The sequence below is a fragment of the Podarcis muralis genome, chromosome 6 (genome assembly GCF_964188315.1).
Source record: "Podarcis muralis chromosome 6, rPodMur119.hap1.1, whole genome shotgun sequence".
Classification (NCBI taxonomy): domain Eukaryota; kingdom Metazoa; phylum Chordata; class Lepidosauria; order Squamata; family Lacertidae; genus Podarcis; species Podarcis muralis.
Window position 1 is genome coordinate 9,733,850 of NC_135660.1, and position 21,015 is coordinate 9,754,864.

The 21,015-nt window shown below is 46.2% G+C and overlaps 1 long non-coding RNA gene across 1 annotated transcript; it reads right to left on the bottom strand.

Moving 5' to 3' along the window:
• Positions 1-1,584: 1,584 nt before the first annotated feature.
• On the bottom strand, positions 1,585-16,459 carry LOC114598029 (uncharacterized). The gene is made up of 3 exons (XR_003706948.2): positions 16,279-16,459; positions 7,268-7,406; positions 1,585-2,352 (listed from the first exon to the last, which is right to left on the bottom strand). It is a non-coding gene; the product is annotated as an uncharacterized LOC114598029 (long non-coding RNA).
• Positions 16,460-21,015: the final 4,556 nt, after the last annotated feature.

Here is a 21,015-nt window from a genome sequence, read left to right on the forward strand (position 1 = left end):
TGCCAGGCGAGCCTCCCCGGAGAGAACATTCTAAAAAAAGGAGCCACCACCAAAAAGGCCTGCTCTAGTGTGTCCATGGAGTGGGACACATGAAGAAGGGCTTCCGATCATGATTGCAGAGTCCAGGCCAGTTCATATGCGGGGAGGCGATCTTTGAGGTCCTGAGCCAGAAAGCACTTTATAGGTCTAAACCAGCATTTTGAATAGGGAACTATTTGTTAGCCAGTGCAGTCAGGCCAGGATTGGTGCAATGCACTCAGTCCCTCTTGCCCTGGTGAGCAACCTGGCTGCTGAATTCTGCACCAGCTTAAGTTTCTGAACCGTCTTCAGAGGCAGCATTGCAGTAATCTAACCTAGATTTTACAGAAGTTAGGCTACCTCTGTTCTGATAGGGGCGGAGCTGATGGGAGGCACTCCAGGACACCAAGGCTCTTTGAGCCTCAGGTGACAGCAATGCATCTAGAAGTGCCCCCAAGCTATGTACTCGCTCCTTCAGAGACAGTCAATCTTGGGCAAAAATATTTGCAAAAAGTGTACACACTGCATACACAAATATGTTTATTAGGCGACATTCACTCTAAAATGGATTTTTTTTTTTAAGTGCAAATGACTGGAAATGTGGAGAAACAAATATAAGTTTGGGAAAATGAGAAACTGGGGGAGTTGCAATGGAGAGACCATTACATCCCTCGCCGAAGAATTGATGCTTTTGAATTATGGTGCTGGAGGAGACTCTTGAGAGTCCCATGGACTGCAAGAAGATCAAACCTATCCATTCTGAAGGAAATCAGCCCTGAGTGCTCACTGGAAGGACAGATCCTGAAGCTGAGGCTCCAATACTTTGGCCACCTCATGAGAAGAGAAGACTCCCTGGAAAAGACCCTGATGTTGGGAAAGATGGAGGGGACAAGGAGAAGGGGACGACAGAGGACGAGATGGTTGGACAGTGTTCTCGAAGCTACCAGCATGAGTTTGACCAAACTGCAGGAGGCAGTGGAAGACAGGAGTGCCTGGCATACTCTGGTCCATGGGGTCACGAAGAGTCAGACATGACTAAACGACTAAACAACAACAACAAGCAGCATGACTTGCTGGACGTGGCCTCTGCAGGAGCTGGTATCCCCAAGAACTTCTTGCAGGTCAGAATTATCCCCATTACCAAGATCAGTTGGGGTATCTGTACCTCATTTGGAACAAGGAAAGGTGACCAACAGATGAGATGCTAGACAGATAACTTTAAGACATATTAAATTACCTATATTGTTACACAACAACCTGTGATGGCTGTTTCTCTATATCCTTTATTACTCTCAATGCAACACCTTAGAGGTTGTAAAAAGGAGGCAGCACCATACGGGATATTTGCAAAGTTTGGTTTTTAGAATGATAGTTGCCAGGGACAGGGTGTGGGGTGTGTGTGTGTGTGTGTGTGTGTGTGTGTGTGTGTGTAGGACACACAGGAAAGCACCCCACTCTCCTTCCTTTTTTTGCATATGTCCCCCTGCATCTTCCCCAAGCCTTTTATGGCTAATAATAATAATAATAATAATAATAATAATAATAATTTTATTTATTTATAACAAACAAACAAAACCCATAGACAGTAAACATCAAATGATCACCAGGGCTAATTGGCCAAGTTGGTCCTACTAGGGCCAGCAAGGAGACCAGGAAAGAATTTTAATGTGGGGTCCCAGAAAGGGCTTCTTCATAGAAGAGGAAAGGGAAAAGGGAATAGAGGATCAGGCTAATTCAAATTGAAGGCCAGGCAGAATAGTTCTGTCTTACAGGACCTGTGGAAAGAGTCAAGTCCTGCAGGGCCCTAGTCTCACGTGACAGAGCATTCTACCAGGTTGGAGCCATCACTGAAAAAGCCCTGGCCCTGGTGGAGGATAGTCTGGCTTCCTTAGGACCCAGGACATTTAAGCTATTATTATTCATGGACCTTAGGGTCCTCTGTGGGACATATATTAAAGATCAGACCTTGAAATGGGCCCAGGAGCTAATTGGCAGCACCTGCAGTTCTCTCAAAATTCGTATTAGGTGAGCCCTGCCAGTTGTATCTGTAAGCAGTCTACAGTAGCGTTCCACCCTCGCTGCAGCTTCCAAACCATCCATATCCACCGAAATTCATTGGCAGCAGTGGGCTTCCAAAACCAGCAGAGGGTTGCCTTCCAAATCTCGGATTCTTTATAGGAGGGACAAAATCATGGTTCTCCTGCAAACAGCATGCAACATGAAGGCTGGCAACATTAGCACTGCCATGTGGGAACCCCTTGCAGATGACCGCGGTGCCTGGAGAGAGACAGTCAGGTCGTGCATCTCTAGCAGTGACCAGAGGAGGAATGACCGCTGGGAAGAACACAGAGAAAAGAAACACCACAATGCATCTGCAGCAGCTCAAGCGGACGCCTTCATCTGCCCCAGCTGCAACAAAACATGACTCTCCTGTATCCACAGCAGGCACTGTAGATATTATTTGACCCTCAAAGGTGCACTCTTCCATCATCTCCCAAGACAGATAGATGCCAACCAACAGGTTGGGGTTATCAGCTTATTTCCATTCCATGTCAGTTTTGTTTTTGTTTAATTGCATTTATGTCCTGTCTTTCCTACAAAGGGCTCATGCTGGCCTATAAAGTTCTCTCCATATTATCCTCACAACAACCCGGGGTAGGGGGGGTAGGGTAGGGTAGGAGTTGGCCACTGGCTGAGTGTGAATTTGAACCCTGATCTCCCAGTTCCTAGTCCGGTTCCCCAAACCTCCATACCAAGCATTCAATAAGGAGTCTGTCCTATCCCTTTTAAAGGTAAAGGGACCCCTGACTATTAGGTCCAGTCACAGACGACTCTGGGGTTGCAGCGCTCATCTCGCTTTATTGGCCGAGGGAGCCGGCGTACAGCTTCCAGGTCATGTGGCCAGCATGACTAAGCCGCTTCTGGCGAACCAAAGCAGTGCACGGAAACGCTGTTTACCTTCCCACCGGAGCGGTACCTCTTTATCTACTTGCACTTTGACATGCTTTTGAACTGCTAGGTTGGCAGGAGCTGGGACAGAGCAACGGGAACTCACCCGATTGCGGGGATTCGAACCGCTGACCTTCTGATCAGCAAGTCCTAGGCTCTGTGGTTTAACTCACAGCGCCACCCGCGTCCCCCTATCCCTTTTACTGTGGATTAAAAATAAACACATATATGAAAGACACACATTTAAATTGAGTGCATATTTTTCTATGCACCCTTCCTCAAAAAATATGCACTTTCGTCCCCATTTCCCCCATAAAACGTACTTTACTGTATGCACCACAAAATTTGGACCTGGGTGCAATCCATTTCTCAACTGTGTTCTGACTGCAGATGAATTAGGTTGGTTTTCTTTAGGATGTGAATAAGATTGACCTCCCTTCCCAGTTGGGGAAGAGTGTGGGCGGAGGCGTACATTTAGATGCACTCAATCCCTCCCCCCAACAATTAACAAGGGTGGGGTTCAAAATCACTGACACGAGTGGCGTGGGGTTTTTTTGCAGGGGGCCGAAATGTTCGCGAAATGTGCCCCATCCTGTTTCATCTCAGCACTAAATGAAACAGATGTGCATCCCTTTTTCCAGTTAAGAAGAAAGAGGAAGAAAGGGAAATGCTTCTCTTTAAAAAAAACAAAACACCAACCCAACTCTAATGCCTCTCTCTTAAAAATGGGGGGGGGGGGGGAGAGAGAAAGAAAGAAGAAAGCAAAGAAAATATTTAACTGGCTTTTTCTCCTAAGGGCAAGTAAAGGGAAACTGTTCTGTTGTGAAGTGCATTATACACACTCACTAAATGGTGCCTACGGCGTTTTAACTCCTCATTAAATCCCTGGCAGACAACCAGCATGTCATATATTATGTCTTAACTGCAACATCTGCATTTGCATCTGCTTTTTTGCTTTTGAATGCTCCTCACTGCATGCGCTAGCGAGAGGCAGAAAAGGGAGAGAGAGAGAGAGAGAGAGACCCAGATGGCCAGGAAGGTGTCTTTCCAATGCAATGGGAACATCTTTCTGTGCAACAGCTTGCCTTCCTCCATCTTGGTCCAGTTCTGGCTTTTGGTGCGTAAAACATATTTGCCTTCACCTGCTCTACCATGTGACCCTGTGTTCTTTTTGACTGTATCTTCATGCCTTGAGATTATGAGCTGTAGATCCTCGGTCCAGTATACCTGAAGGAGCGTCTCCACCCCCATCGTTCAGCCCGGACACTGAGGTCCAGCTCCGAGGGCCTTCTGGCAGTTCCCTCACTGGGAGAAGCGAGGTTACAGGGAACCAGGCAGAGAGCCTTCTCGGTAGTGGCGCCCGCCCTGTGGAACGCCCTCCCATCAGATGTCAACGAAATAAACAACTATCTGACTTTTAGAAGACATCTGAAAGCAGCCCCGTTTAGGGAAGCTTTTAATGTCTGATGTTTTATTGTTATTATTGTTGTTGTTATTATCATTAATTCTGTTGGGAGCCACCCAGAGTGGCTGGGGAAACCGAGCCAGATGGGTGGGGTATAAATAATATATTATTATTATTATTATTATTAATGTCCTTGGTACATGCAGATCATGTTTCAACGCATGTGCATGCAGCGAATGTCAAGGGACACAAAGCTCACAGCGGCTGCTCCCACCTGAGGGCTGCCATTTTGGTTGCCACAGAATGCCATGGGCACAATGTCGCATCATTATTTAGCCTTATTCCAGGGCATTCTGGGAAATTAAAGAGGCAGTTGCCAACCCAGAAGAGTGGGCGGGGGGGGGGGGGGAGAGACTGCAGTGAGTTTTGGCCCACCTGCAGGGCCGATCCTGCGTCAATGGGATCGCTTTAGTTCCTGTTGCCTCTCTTCCCAAAGTTAAGTCCTTTTCGCTTGGGGAAGAGGGCACAGCAACAGAGAGCCAGGATGTGATCCATAGGTGACATCCACACTGTACATTTAAAGCACATTCAATGCACATTTTTTTACAACTTTTTAAAATGGGTTTTTAAACAAGAACAAGAACCATGACGTAGGTACTGTTCTCTTGACTCAAGCAGAAGGCCCGGGATTTTTTCATTTTTCATTTTTGCCAAGCTTGATCAATGCAGAGGCATCGTTCTTCCTACAGTAGGCAACAGGTGTTGCATATACTCTTATTCCTTTCTCTCCCTGAATAGGGTTCTGGGGCTATGGTTGTGCATAACCTGGGAACATAGAAAGTTGTTTTATACCAAGTCAGACCATTGGTCCATCTCCTGTAGCTCAGTATTGTTCACACACATTGGCAATGGCTCTGCAAGTTTTTCTTTCCAGGCAAATAACACTAGTCTGCATTGGATTTACCTGGTGCATACCTAGTTGTCCCCCTGTGTTCATTTGTATCCATGGCCTTCATTTCATAACGGATGAAAGTTGAAGTGAGCAGGCCCATTTGCTCAGTCTTTCATTTATTGATAAAATGAATGCACATCTCTGTCTGAGGTCTCTAAACACAGGCAGTCTGGGCCAGTTGTAGTAATTATACTTTGCAATGTTGTGTGGAAGTTGCCCTGGGTTGTTTGACCCTTTTGAAAAGTTCTCTCCCCCACCCCCCAGAAAAACCAAGTTTGAAAAATAACATGACTTTTACATTACTTGCTGTGCTTGCTCTTGTCAGATTGAATGTATAAGAGAGGTAAAAAGGTAAAGGGACCCCTGACTGTTAGGTCTAGTCGCAGACGACTCTGGGGTTGTGGCGCTCATCTCGCTTTATTGGCCGAGGGAGCCGGCGTACAGCTTCTGGGTCATGTGGCCGGCATGGCTAAGCCGCTTCCGGCGAACCAGAGCAATGCACAGAAAAGCCGTTTACTTTCCCATTGGAGTGGAATCTATTTATCTACTTGCACTTTGACATGCTTTCGAACTGCTAGGTTAGCAGGAGCAGGGACCGAGCAATGGGAGCTCACCCCGTCACAGGGATTCGAACTGCCAACCATCTGATCGGCAAGCTCTAGGCCCTAGGTTTAGACCACAGCGCCACCCGCGTCCCATAAGAGAGGTAGGTAATACTTATGTTACTGAAACATATTTATGTGAATTTGTATCTGAGACTAATATTTACAGACTGGCTCTGAGGCAGGTGGCAGCATAACACAACACACTTGCTGCTCTCACAGTTAAAAGTCACACAACAGTCGATAATTGAAAAGAACTGCCTCAGTATATATGACATCGGTAGCTCTGTGGTCTAAACCACTGAGCCTCTTGGGCTTGCTGATTAGAAAGTTGGTAGTTCGAATCCACACAACAGGGTGAGCTCCCATTGCTCCATCCCAGTTTCTGCCAACCTAGCAGTTTAAAAGCACACCAGTGCAAGTAGATAAATAGGTACCACTGCAGCAGGAAGGTAAACAACATTTCCGCGCACTCTGGCACTCCTCTTGGTGTCCCATTGCATCAGAAGCGGTTTAGTCATGCTGGCCACGTGATCCAGAAAGCTGTCTGTGGACAAATGCCGGCTCCCTTGGCCTGAAAGTGAGATGAGCACCGCAACCCCATAGTCACCTTTGACTGGACTTAACCGTCCAGGGGTCCCTTACCTTTTTACCTTATATGACATCACAATATTCTATGCTACAGCATTAAACCTTTGCCTAGTATTTTGGGTGCACCATTCCCCCATCAATGCACTAAGTGATGCTCCGTTCCTCGGACACGGTCAGTCCTTGATGGAGTGTTTGGGATGAGTCCGATCCAAACTATTTTTTGATGCTGAAAGGCCCGAACCAAGCTATGCAATTAAAAAGCAATAGTTCTTGAAATACAAATTTTATCTTTTTAATAATGAATGCTGTTCAGTTTAACTATGGCCGCATTTGCACCGGGATATGCTTCATCGCAGGGCTGTTTTATTGCACACGCTTTGATTTCCGAAGGCAATTGTAGCAAAACAAGACTATCAATGTCCTCCTCCCCACCCTCACTTTGCATGCTGAGAAATTCTAAACCCCGAGTTTCTACACCCTTGAAAACGACTCTTTCACCTAGTGTCCCTTTTCAGGTACACAAATCCCATCTGGAACGAGCAGAACATTTCCCTGGGAGAGTAACATCAAGTTGGAACAAGGCACATGCCTAAAGGTCAGGTAATGGGCCGAAACAAACATGAGAAGCAGAACAAACGAGGAAGAAGAGATGGATGGGGGGGGGGGGAGAAACCAAGCAACAGGAGAGAAGCAACAAAGGATTATATAAAGAAAACAAGAGGCAACCCTGCCCTCGCTATTAGCATTTACCTGTGATCCACCTGCCAGGTTTCTGAATGATTCCAAGCCTCAATAGATCACCTCGTTGCAAACTCAATTCAATGGCATAAGTGGAGATTTCGAGGTCAGCTGAAGTTCCTCTAGCATACAACGTATGGGCATTTTCTCACTGTGGGTGTAAATATTTATAGAAATCTTTGTAGCAGGGGGCACCTGTGGTAAAGAGACAAGATGCCAACAGGGGAAAAAATCAATTGGTGCATTTACTGGTTGGGTGGGGGGGTGGGGGGCTTCACTTGCATGAAGGCCAGTGGATAATTGTGGAAGGGTTTGCAAAGTGGTTGCCAGGCAATTCTATGGTAACTCAGATCACTCGTTGTATTTGCCCATGTAAACATTGTTTAGTAGTTGAAAGATGGTTGGTTTCAGGAGATTTGGAACAGCTTGCTGAGATGCTGCATGGTCACGCTGGGCTCTGTTGGGAGGAAGGGCAGGATACAAATTGAAATAAAATAAAACAGATAACATATTATCTAATTGAGCATGTGAGCAAGAAGAGCATTGTCTGAATACTTCCTTGATTCCATTCGCTACAGTTCAGTGTTTAAGCTACCATTATTATAACACTACTTACAATTTATTGTCACAGTTTCAAACAATGCCCCCCTTTATGGTTAGCCCCCACCCCCAATTCCATGTGAAAATGGTAGATGATTCAGTTACATTTCCTTTGATTGATGTCACTCACCATTATTTATTCCGTCACATGGCTAAATCGTGTTGGTTGCATGGCATCGTGGTGCCACCTCATTCAATGCACAATCCCTGATTGGTTGAGCTCACCCATGTGACTAACACAAGAAGGTGAACAGAACAACAGAAGTAGTAGTTGGGGTAGGAAACAATATCACATTACAGGACAGGGAAAACATCTTTCAGGGAATATTTCAAACACATTGAGATCAATAAATTCTCATTTGAAAAGTGAAACTGGGTGATATTTGGTGTAGTCCAAGTCCGAGGGATTTGTGGCAGGATGTGAAAGTTCAGCCAATCCCCTTTGATCATGCATGGCTGTTTTATGAATTTATTGCACAAATTCTCCTCTACTGTTTGTCTCAGTGGGTATTTCAGCGAATAGGCAGGGATTGGGGACCCATTGTCCTGTGCATGTTGCCAGACTCAGACTCCCATCATCCCCAACCATAGGGTGTGCTGCAAAGGCTGGTGGGAGTTGTGGTCCAATACAACTGGAGGGAGAAGGCGGTACTTAGCCAACCCAGGGTAACTCAGCATCTGAATTATTATTTTCTTAAATGGGAATGTCTTGCCTGTTCTTGGAGTTCAGGTGCACCATCTTTGACAGTCACAGTCTGCAGCTCAGGAAGATGGTGGTTCAACTGAGTCTAGCTGAGTGATGGCTTCTCTTTCTGCCCTCTCTCTTCAGCAGAGTTGTGTATTTAGATACACCCTCTTTTGTGCTAAAAATAACGAAGGGTCATATTGGAAAGAAACCAGTATAGAGGAACTGATCCATTATTGATAGAAATTTCAAGCCAGCTTGCCAGTCTGTTTTGTACTGTGGTCGACCCTCAATTTTTAATGAAGGAACTTACGAAAATCGTAGAGGGTGTAAACCGGTGACCTCGGGATGATACCTTGCAGCAAAAGTTCCCGTCGCAGAATAGAGCTGCCTGCCCTTGCATCTTTTCTGAGCTTTACCTCAACCTGACCTTGGCTTTTGAAGGCAACAATACCGTCGGGCACAATACCTTGACTCAGACAGGAAAGGCAGATTTAGGAAGATGCGCAACAGTGAAAGAAGACTAAACAAACCAACCTGCTTGGCTTTTGTGCACCGTTTCCATACATTTACCCTCTGATTAATACTCTTGTCCTGTTTTGCTGTACACACCTCCTGTTTGTTGAGAGAGCCTCTTTAATCAAATAGTTTTTATGAAGATGATTCTGCTGGGAGCCATGTAACAAAGGCACAGGAAGAGGCGCAGACTACTGAAGAGGAAGAAAAGAGATGAGGTCAAGGAACTGGAAGATGGGCTGGGCAGGCTACCATATCAGGCATGCAAGAATGGAAGATCTTGGTGTGTGGCTGTGTGCATCTGAAATGGATTGCACTCTCTGTGTCCACAAGCTACCACATTTGAAATACTGTGAACAGTTCTGCTTCCCTCGCCTCAAAAAGGATACTGTCATAGGATTCTTGAGCAGTCTTACGAGGCAAAGGTGGTGTGGTGGTGGTGGTAGGAAGCCAATTTGGACCTCGGAATGTCCAAAGTCTATATCAGATTTGGAATTGAATCACAGAGATGCCCTGCTTGCAAAATGGTGGTGGGGAAACGTAACCTTAAGAGGTGCAAACAAGCCTTGATTTAATAGCTGGTAGGGCAAGTAAAGGTAAAGGTACCCCTGCCCGTACGGGCCAGTCTTGCCAGACTCTAGGGTTGTGCGCCCATCTCACTCAAGAGGCCGAGGGCCAGCGCTGTCCGGAGACACTTCCGGGTCACGTGGCCAGCGTGACATCGCTGCTCTGGCAAGCCAAAGCCGCACACGGAAACGCCGTTTACCTTCCCGCTAGAAAGCGGTCCCTATTTATCTACTTGCACCCGGGGGTGCTTTCGAACTGCTAGGTTGGCAGGCGCTGGGACCGAACGACGGGAGCGCACCCCGCCGCAGGGATTCGAACCGCCAACCTTTCGATCGGCAAGCCCTAGGCGCTGAGGCTTTTACCCACAGCGCCACCTGCGTCCCTAGCTGGTAGGGCAGTGACACTCAAATGCAGGTGGCATGAATGTCAATCTCCATCGGCTTGTGTCCAGTGAACGAAACACACACAGAGAGAGATTCATGCTTTATTGTGATGCTCCTCATGGTATCTGCATGGCAGTAGAAGCCCACATTTTACTGGCAGAGTGTGCAGACGTCCCTTCTTACACCTGCTCAAGTGAAGAGTTAGCACACTTTGCCATGTGCTTTGTCAATGTCAGCTCTCCTGCTGCAGCAAAGCTATTTCCCTGTTCCCCTGAAGAGATAGAATCAAAAGCATTAGGGGAAATGTTTGAACTGATACTCTGGTAAGCCCAAGGTCCCGGTTTCAAATGAAGCTATCAGGACTTATCTGTGCCTAATTATAATGGAGTAATTTGTTCCAAATATTATTTTATTGTTCTACTATTTAGCTTAGCAACTCAATGGCACAGCGCATGAGCTGCACTCAAAGGGCCTCTGGCTCAGTTCCTGGCGTCTCTGAAGAAAGAGGACACAGGTCTGCATATGATTAGCATGTGCCAATGGATCTGTATCGATGCAAAAATCTGAAATATTTAATTACTATAGTTTAAATGGAGACGCAATACATAGTACCCTAATGGGGAAGACTGCGACCTGTGGGCCTTCTCAGTCTGCTGTGCATGTGCTGCTAACTGTGGGTGGGCAACTGCAAGGACCACACTTGCTTGTATAGATCTTTAGCATTAAACCAGATTTGGGCAGGACAACCCTTCAGACAGAGAACAGGGAGAGCTAAGATGTGGTCACCATTTCCAACAACAACCAGAGGGTCGCAAGCTAGCCACTGCTGAAAGAGAGGACCGTGCTCTGTAAAATAGGACGCACGGCCACTCTAAGTGAAAGTCTCTAATCCTGCTTAGAAAGTCTCAGCAGGAATCACTTCTGACCACATATGATTTGGGTGGGGCTGCAAGGAATACGTTCCAAAAGACTGGGCAAAACTTGTAGTAGTGGATTTCCTGTTCTGGATGGTGGTTGGACTTGAGGAGCTTTCGAGATCCCTATCAGTCCTACGATTCTACATATTTCCAAAAACTCAGTGAAAATGAGGCCAAGCCAAACTGTATTGTGCACTCTGATCCTGGAATGGAATGTCAATGGGATATTCCTCAAAATAAAGGTTCGAAGGCTGCAGCCTTAACCTACAACCTATGAAATAGTTTTCCTTTTTAACCTTCGGAAAACAAAAAGCTAAAGTGCCACCTGGTCTCCCTGGATTATGGTCTATCGAAATGCAAGTGATTTCTAACAAGCACAGAAGTCACCACCATTCCTGAGAGCAGTGGCAGGAAATGTGCTCGTTTCTACTCCTGCAGAAACTGCTCTTCTTTTATAAATGGTAATGGGAGTACAAAATGGAATTATGGAACTGACCTGAACATTCTGTTAATTGCAAGGTGGTGGAAGGTTATTTTCACCAGAGGTGCATTCAGCAATTCGATGTTGCAAATTGCTTCACAAGTCATGGAAAATGAACTCATTAATTGAATGATATGATAGGTTAGCAAGCTAGAATCATCAGTGTAAACTATTTAGAGATTCATATAGCAAAAGGAAAAAGGAAAAAGAGATGAAGATGTGAAACCAGTAACATGATATTTATTGCATAAATTTTTTAATAAAATTCTTCATATTTTCAAGATCAAGTTTCATCCCGGTAACTTGAACAAAATATCTCAGATTTAGATTGGGTGGATTTTGATTTGGTGGATAGAGTGCCTGAAGAACTGTGGATGGAGGCTCGTAACATTATACAGGAGGCAGCAACGAAAACCATCCCAATGAAAAGGAAATGCAAGAAAGCCAAGTGGCTGTCCCACAAGGCCTTACAAATAGTGGGGGTGAGAACGCAAGCAAAATGTGAGGGAGATAGTGAAAGATACAGGAAATTGAATGCAGATTTCCGAAAAATAGCAAGGAGAGACAAGAGGACCTTCTTAAACGAGCAATGCAAAGAAATAGAGGAAAACAATAGAATGGGAAAAACCAGAGATCTGTTCAAGAAAATTGGAGATATGAACGGAACATTTCGTATAAAGAGTACCATAATAAAGGACAAAAGTGGTAAGGACCTAACAGAAGCTGAAGACATCAAGAAGAGGTGGCAAGAATACACAGAGAAATTATACCAGAAAGATATGGATGTCTCGTACACCCCAGGTAGTGTGGTTGCTGACCTTGAGAGAGTGAAGTCCTCTTCACTCTCTTCCTGGAGAGTGAAGTCAAATGGGCCTTAGAAAGCACTGCTAATAACAAGGTCAGTGGAAGTGATGCTATTCCAGCTGAACTATTTAAAATTTTAAAAAATGCTGCTTTTAAGGTGCTACAGTCAACATGCCAGCAAGTTTGGAAAACTCAACAGTGGCCAGAGAATTGGAGAAGATCAGTCTACATCCCAATCCCAAAGAAGGGCAATGCCAAAGAATGCTCTACCGCACAACTGCACTCATTTCACACACTAGCAAGGTTATGCTTAAAATTCTACAAGGCAGGCTTAAGCAGTATGTGGACTGAGAACTCCCAGAAGTGCAAGCTGGATTTAGAAGAGGCAGAGGAACCAGAGACCAAATTGCAAACATGTGCTGGTTTATGGAGAAAGCTAGAGAGTCAGACAGGGAGGCAGTGGAAGACAGGAGTGCCTGGCGTGCTGTGGTCCATGGAGTCATGAAGAGTCGGACACGACTAAACAACAAAGGGGCTGCCACTCTGATCTCCAGTACTGACTACCTGCCAATCTCACTTTCCCCACAACCCATCCTCCCTTTACACCTGAAAAAGATCACCCTCTCTTTACACCCACCCACCCCCTATTCCCTCACGGCTTTCCCAAACCTCCCAATCACAGCTCACCCCACCTCGCACAGTTTGCTGCACCCCATCCCTTCCCAGCTCACCCAAATCCTCCCTACTTGCCCCAAGTCCACCTCCATTCACAGTTTACCCCATCCCACCCCTTTTTAAAGGAGGGTGGGAGGCCGTTCATAGATTGGTTTGGCAAACCGCTCTCTGAAGCACCTCCCCACTCTGTTAATTGCCATGACAGCGATGTTTATTGGGTGGGGGAGAGGCACTTCAGAGAGTGGTTTGTCGAACCACACTCTGAAGTGGCTCTCACTTTTAAACAGCTGACCTGGCTGGCTGCCACCCATACAGCTTGTGTGCTCACCTGTGAATCTGTCTTCATGCTGGAGTTTCTGTGGCTACCTGTTGGTTGCCACAGGAACTACAGCATGACGACAGCCTCATAATTTTATTATATAGTACAATATCACCAACTGAGACATAGAACATATCCATTGGAATTCATGGGGGGGAAAGTCCATTGATTTCCTTGGATTTACTCCATGGCTGTCACCAAAACCAGCTGAACGAACTCTACCTTGTAATACATATTCCAAGGTAGAATCTAGGGAAAACTGGGCTGCCCATTCCATTTCTTCACAACAACCAACCATTTGTTTCAAGTATGAGCTCATGGTTCTTTGTGCACGAATATTTCCTTCCACATTTGCACTGCATCACAGGCTTCATAAGCTTAAGTTTCTACCGTGTAAACAGTTAACAGTCAACATATTGCCAGGATAAAGACATTGGAGCAATTCTAGATAGGTAGATGAGGGTTTCATTGGCTTGGCTTTTTTGGCTTCCTGGAGGAGGCTCACAGCATTTGGAACCAATACCCTCTGGGAATGGTGTTACATGATGTAGAGCCACTCCTACTGTGCATTCTATTCCAGCCTGGAAAACCGTTTTGTGATGTAGCATTTTTTTCAATGAGGCATTATATTCCCACTTAGAAAGCTACCTGCTGCAGGAAGCCAAGACACTGCTGCAGCAATGACGAGCGGTTTCCCCCACTCCTTGCTTCAGAAAAGAATGAAGCCACTCAGCCACCTTGTCTTAAAAGCTCTTGTCCAGAAAGCTCTTAGACTCCTCACCCCAAAGTTCACAGCTGGTGGGTTGAGTTTGGCTTGGTGGTCCAACAGTCAAGAAGGTGGTTTCTGCATGTGCTGTAGAGGGAAGTGAGGGGCAGGTGGGGCTCATCCACCTGGGAAGGTAGTCCATCTAGGAGAAGGAAAACTCTGATCCTAAACCTCTGCTGCCTTGCGGGATGCAGGAGAAGAAAATGCTACACAAATTCAGAGTGAAGTCCCTAAGACAGTTGGGTGGTATCTTGTATGCCTCCTTCTGGCAACTCCTGCAGCCAAGCTGGTGCCAAACACATTGCTCTGCTTTTATTTGGAGCAGTCTGGCAAGGCTGAGAGGGGGGTCTTGTCCTCTGGGCAACCCAGGAGTTCCACACACACTGCCTAGGATTGTGCCCTGGAGAGGTCCCTTTGGTGCTGCTAACGCAGCAAAAGCAATGTGGGAGGCAGCCATTATGAGTTACTGGTCTCTGCAACCACAGCAGGCGCTGTGATTCTCCAGCGTTTGACTTCATCTCTAGAGGAGCACTTCAGTGTCCCTTGAGGGATGCCAACAATTATAACATATGTTTTTCAAAGGTTTGCCTGTGGAAGGTCTGCAGTCCCACATGTGCTCAGGCAGCTCATTTAGCAATGAAAGCAACAGGCGGAATGCATACTTTGTGCTGGGGTTCGGTCTTGACATAAGTATATTGTGTATATATAGTTTTTTCACTCACAGATCAGAACGAAGAACTTCATACCAAAGGACACAATTAGACCATTTTGCTAATTGTGTTTAATTTTAGGAATGCATCATTTTAGTGCTAACTATAAAGTGCATTTATTTTTTCTAAAATGTCATTTTATATGTTTATTTCTGCCCACCCCCATTTATTTCCCAACATTATGCCTGGCAGTGCCTTCTGTAAGGGCCCTCAGGACACAATGTTGCTTTGACATGCTGAGGCTGCATTCACACAGCAATTTATTCAATTGTCATTACTTTTATTAAGTTCCTCACTGTATCTGAGCTTTCACATGATGTAAAAGCCGCTTCTGGAACTATAGTGGAATATAGTGCAAGGTTTAAAATGTGTTTGTGGTAGAGGGTGGGAGTGGAGGGTTGTTTTTTTTGTTGTTTTTTTGGGGGGGTTGTTTACTTGTCTGTTTGTTCTTGTTTTTATTGTGCATTTTGTGTTTTTACCTTGTATTTTTATGCTGTGAACTGTCCTGAGATCTACGGATGAAGGGCGGTATGCAAATTTAAAAATAAAAATAGTGCACATTTTGCTTCCAGAAAAAATCCATTTGCAAGTAAGATGGAAATGAGTCCCAAACATGCACTATAGTTCCACCATTGGTCCAGAAGTGGCTTTTACATTGTGTGAAAGCTTAAATACAGTGGTACCTCTGGTTGCGGACGGGATCCATTCCGGAGGTCCGGCCAGATCCTGAGATTTTCGCAACTGGAGACACCGCTTCTGCGCATGCGCGTGCTGCAAAAACCCAGAAATATACTTCCGGGTTTGCACCTTACGTATACCGAAGTTTACATAACTGGAGGGATACGTAAGCGGGGGTACGACTGTATAACATGTAAATAAGCAGTTAGGAAAACACTGTGAGAATGCATTAATCTGCCATGTGAACGCAGCCCGAGTTGCCCTTGGAATGAGACCATTCAGCATTTTTAATTAAAATGGGGCAGTTGGAGGCTCACTTAGAATCATAGAATTGCAGATTTGGAAGGGACCATGGGGGTCATCTAGTCCAACCCCCCCTGCAATGCAGGAATATGCAGTTGTCCCACACAAGGATCAAACCTGCAACCTTATCCCTGTTACGTGGGAAAACATGCCTGTTTGGGACATAATACTCAAAGCAACCCACCAATTTCCATTGATAAAACGGGATAGTGACACATGCAGGACCGCGATTCTCACAGAGATGTAGCAGGGGAACTTGTGTGTGTGTGTGTGTGTGTGTGTGTGTGTGTGTGTGTGAAGCATGCCTCTGCCTTTGGGCATAATGCCATGTGGTTTGGGAAGGGCTTCCTCAGCACGTTGTGGTGGTTGTGAAATGAACGGCAGGTCTCTGCAAGGCTGGGGCCTGCCTCCTCTCTCCCCCCCCCCACCCCCTGCTCTCCCCCTGCCTTCCCCCAACATCCTCATTATTTTTTTCCAAGGGTTAACATTCTCACACGCTCGACCCCTGGGACAATGTAGTGTTTCAGACCCCGAGCCCACCTCACCAGCAGCTCGAAGCAAGGGAGAATTACCGAGATGTCCCTGATAATTTGCGTGTTTCTCATGCAGTTCTGTTTACCTCTGGAGAATAGCTCGGATTCGTGGGGTGGCTCATCTGTTTGTTTCCCAGGAGTGTCCTCCTCCTCAGGTACAAATGCCTTGTTGTTCCCCGGTCCTGTCTGCCTCCTTGGTGACGGATAGATGAGAACCGTTCCCTTTGCTTTGGGAATCTAATGTGATCTGGGTCGCGCTCGGTGGCAGGCAGAACTGAAGGGATTTAAAGAGAAGACAGTTAACACTATGAGAACTTGGAGCAGTGGCTGGGGAAGGAGCAGGTAGGCTCCCTATCTCTTCCCCGAGGTGCGGGGTTGTGCAGTTTTAACACACTGTGCCTTCTTGCGCTGCAGAAAAATGCCAGCAATGTGGTCAGATTTGAACAGAGCAAAGAACCATTTCCCCCTCGTGCAGGTTAAACTACAAAAGGATGCCTGGGGACTGGCTGGTGTGGATGTGTGTGGAGAGGTGATTTTCCAAGACTATTTGCTCTTCGTTTATGCAAAAAACACTCTTGGAGGGGGACAGAAGAGATTCTGTTCTCTAGAATGCTAGTCTGGAGGTGCGTGCACAAGTGATTTACGGCAGCCACTTGCGCCATTCTTAAAAATTAGGGGGAAGGGAAAGGATGAATGAAACGGGAGTACGCGAATTAATCTTTATAGATGGAAGTTAGAAATAGTTGCACAGCTTAAATAGAAATACAGTGGTACCTCGGGTTACATATGCTTCAGGTTACATACGCTTCAGGTTACACATTCCGCTAACCCAGAAATAGTGCTTCAGGTTAAGACCTTTGCTTCAGGATAAGAACACAAATCGGGCTCGGGCGGCACGGCGGCAGCAGGAGGCCCCATTAGCTAAAGTGGTCTTCAGGTTAAGAACAGTTTCAGGTTAAGAACGGACCTCCAGAACGAATTAAGTACTTAACCCGAGGTACGTCCCCTTCATGGATCACTGCCTTGCCATGGCGAAGGGGCTTGAATAACTCAGAGAAGCTATGACCTATGCCGTGCAGGGCCACCCAAGATGGACAGGTCATAGTGGAGAGTTTTGACCAAACGTGATCCACCTGGAGCAGGAACCGGCAAGCCACTCCAGTATCCCTGCCAAGAAAACTCCATGGACAAAGACAACAGGCATATAAGACGCTGGAAGATGAGCCCCTCAGGTCGGAAGGCATGCTACTGAGGAAGAGCGGAGGACAATTACAAGTAGATTCAGAGCTGATGAAGCAGCTGGGCCAAAGCCGAAAGGTCGCTGAGTTGCGGGTATGCCTGGAAGCGAAAGGAAAGTCCAGTGCTGTAAAGACCAAACTGTGGGAGGCAGTGGAAGCCTGGAGTGCCTGGCATGCTCTGGTCCATGGGGTCATGAAGAGTTGGACACGACTAAACAACAACCACTGTGCATCTCACCATAGGGTGAGAGAGGCGACCTGAGATTCGGTGTCCCATGTGCCAGCACATCCCGCTGTCCAGGTGCAAATGGTTGATGGGAAAATTTAAACCCCCTCTCGCTGCTCTCCTTTCTTTGGGTTGTTTATCCTCTTTGGTAGCATTTGAGATAGAGGACTGCCTCTGTCAAGTAGGGTACATGGCCACACTGGTGGAATTGCTGTGGTCTGTCAAGGAAACTCACTAGAGGCTAACCAATTCCAGTCCCAAGGCAGTTTTATTGGTGCTTGTGGTCCCAGATTGAATGTGAGAAATATGACAAAAATGACCAAAGATACTGGAAAAGCAAAAATATGGGGAGTTGTGGGGTTTTTTTTGGTTTTAGAAAAAAGATGACTAAAGGGAGGCATTTTGATAGTTCATAGAATTATGCATGATAAGGAGAAAATGGAAACAAACCTTTTTCTCTGCCTCTCATAATACTGGTACTGATCCTTTAAAGGAGGATCAGACAGGTTTCGTGGAGAAAGAGGTCCACCAATGGTTACTAACCAAGATGGCTGATCTAGGATCAGGTGGATCTCTGGGTACCTGTTTCTGGGAAGGAATAGACTGCTCCCTTTGTGCCTTGTTCATGGGCTTCCCAAGAGGCATTTGGGGAACTGAATGCTGGGCAAGATGTGTGCTTGGTCTGATCCAGACATTGGTCTGACTAAAGATTAGTTTTGAAATGAGGGCCGTTTCATACATGAGTGGTGCCAGGCTCCTTGGACAGAGAGCTGCAGCCATCAGGGATTCCTTGACAAACGTACCTCTGTTATTCTGGAAAACCCTAAAGCAAGCAAAACATTTTAGAAGGCTGGTGTCATCACTAATGTACAGGCCATGAGCGATTGACGCACATCCCAAAGATGTGTGATTGTGCACACATGCACAGCGCTGAGCCCGGAAATCACCGAAAATGTCACAAAATATGTCACAAAAAGGGTGAAATTGGGGCAGGGGAGGGGTGTACCAGGGCAGGGCGTCAGACTTGCTATATATCCTCTTTTTCCAGAGCATGTCGTAATTTTCATGGGTAGAGTCATCACAGCGATCCATAGTTAAAAGTAGAAGTCGGCAAATGTGTCCTCTTTTTATAACCTCAAAAATATGGCAACCCTGTGATGCACTTTGTTGATGCATACAGGGGCTGGGAACAAAAAAACCCCGCAAAATGATCATCAACTGTATGTATTTTTAGGCACACTTTCCCCTAGCATGTGTGTTTTTGTACTTGGCTGCATGGAAAAAATGGGGGGGGGGGGATTTCCAAGGGTGACTATGTTTTGTTTCAGGCGTTGTTTCAAAAAGTGCAGATGAGGTAGGTTCGCCTTTAAATGCGAACTGAATCAAATTTGCTGCCCACCCCCACCCCGTCCATCCCTATCCCAGGCCTTAAGCAGATATAATTTCAGATGTCACCTTCCTGGTGCAAATTGGTTGGACACCTGCAGAGTCCTGCAGCTGACTTTCCTAGCTGCTGATAAGGTCAGTTTTGCAACGGATTGCCCATTAAGGCAGATCCCCGGCTCCCCAATCCTACTTTGCGCCCCACAAAACTTTAAGCTTGCCCTGTGTGTGAAAGGGGAGCCACTCGTTTGAATCTATTGTACCTGTTATTAAAGCATTTTTGGTCTTCCTCTTTATTTTTGGGCAAATCCACGGCCTTCCATTTAGGCCTCTGTTGTTCCATTTAGGCCTGCCTTTCCCTGCGCTGCCTTCCAGACTGGCTCTGGGGAGGTGGGGTGGAGGGAGAAATCCTGTTGCTTTCATTCTCTTCTCCCTTTACTCCACCCCGTCCCTCCATTTGAAAATAGAATCTATGATTTCTATCATTTCCACTTAGATAGAAATATGTTGTGAAAGGTAATTTTATTGCAGAGAAATAATCTTCCTAATGTCAGCCATTATTTCACTCTCAGTGTGACAAGCAGGGTAAGTGTTGGAAATCGCTGTATATTTCAGCTAAAGTATCTTGACAACACAAACCAAGAGGAGAGAGGCAGTCTCTTTTGTTAATGAAAACTGCACTGTTATTTCGGCGTATAATGGAGAGCCTCATGTAAATGATTGCCTGTCGGCTGAAAGAAGAAAGAAGGGAAGGGGGGAGCAGGAAGGGAAGAAATCGCACCGATCAGGAAGAGCGATTGCTGTCCTTTTTTTTTACTGAATATCTTACTCTTGTCTTTATTATTATTATTATTATTATTATTGTCACCACCTTCTTCTTATTCATTGCATTTTCCCTTTTATTTTGGAATGTGCTGACTCTGACATTTGGCGCATGGGACACCTTCTGGGCTTCCCAAAGGGCTGCGTGATTTGCTGGGTCCACAATGTCAGGCGCTCAGCAGTCAAACCACAGCAGTCCCCCAAAACACACATACGTTTCGTTTCCGTTCTGGGAACCTGGATTTTGGAAAAGCCAAAGCACCCGGAAGCTTCCCCTTCCCCTCATTTACGGCCAGGTATTTTTAATGAGTGCAGCATGCTGGGTAAATAGGAGCCACATTCTCCTCAAGAAAGCCAGAGCACAGCTGCGCACTCTGGAACCTGCCGCTTGTTACAAGAGAACAGGACCTTGCGGTGTTTATAGTTAGGGATAATCCAAGGCTAACATTCACTTCTATGTAACGACCTCTGAGCATAGCTGTCAAGTGTCCCTTATTTGAAGGGACAGTCCCTTATTCCAGCGCCATGTCCCGCTGCTGTCCCTTATTGATGGATGTCCCTTAAATGATGTCCCTTAAATTTCAAAGGAAGCAGCTCCTCCCTCCCTGCCGGCCAGGGAGGAGGGAGGCTCCAACTGTGTTGCTTGGCTGTGTTGCTCACCCAATAACAAGTCTAAGAATGACTGGGGGGTGGAGCTTGCATGCCTTGTGTGTGGCTAGTTAATGCAAGCTGAGGGGGGTTTTGAATGTTGGACGCCATTTTGTTGCACATGCTGTTGCAAAGTTTGCAGTGCAAAGCCAGGCCGGGGAGCCACCTTAAGTTGAGGCTGCATAGGCCTTGTGGTGCATATGATTCAGATTCTATTCAGTTGAACCTCTGGTTACAAAGTTGGTTGGACAGTGTTCTTGAAGCTACCAGCATGAGTTTGGCCAGACTGCAGGAGGACAGGAAGACTGGTGTGCCTGGAACAGGTGAGGCTGCAGGTCCCTTATTTTGGCTGCAGGTCCCTTATTTTCAAGGCTGCTGGTCCCTTATTTTCAAATCTGTAAGTTGACAGCTATGCCTCTGAGCATTAAGTCCAGGGGTGGCCCGAGACATTTGGGTACCTGAGACGAATGAGCAAGTGGCGCTCCCCCCCCCCTACCAGGGAAGAA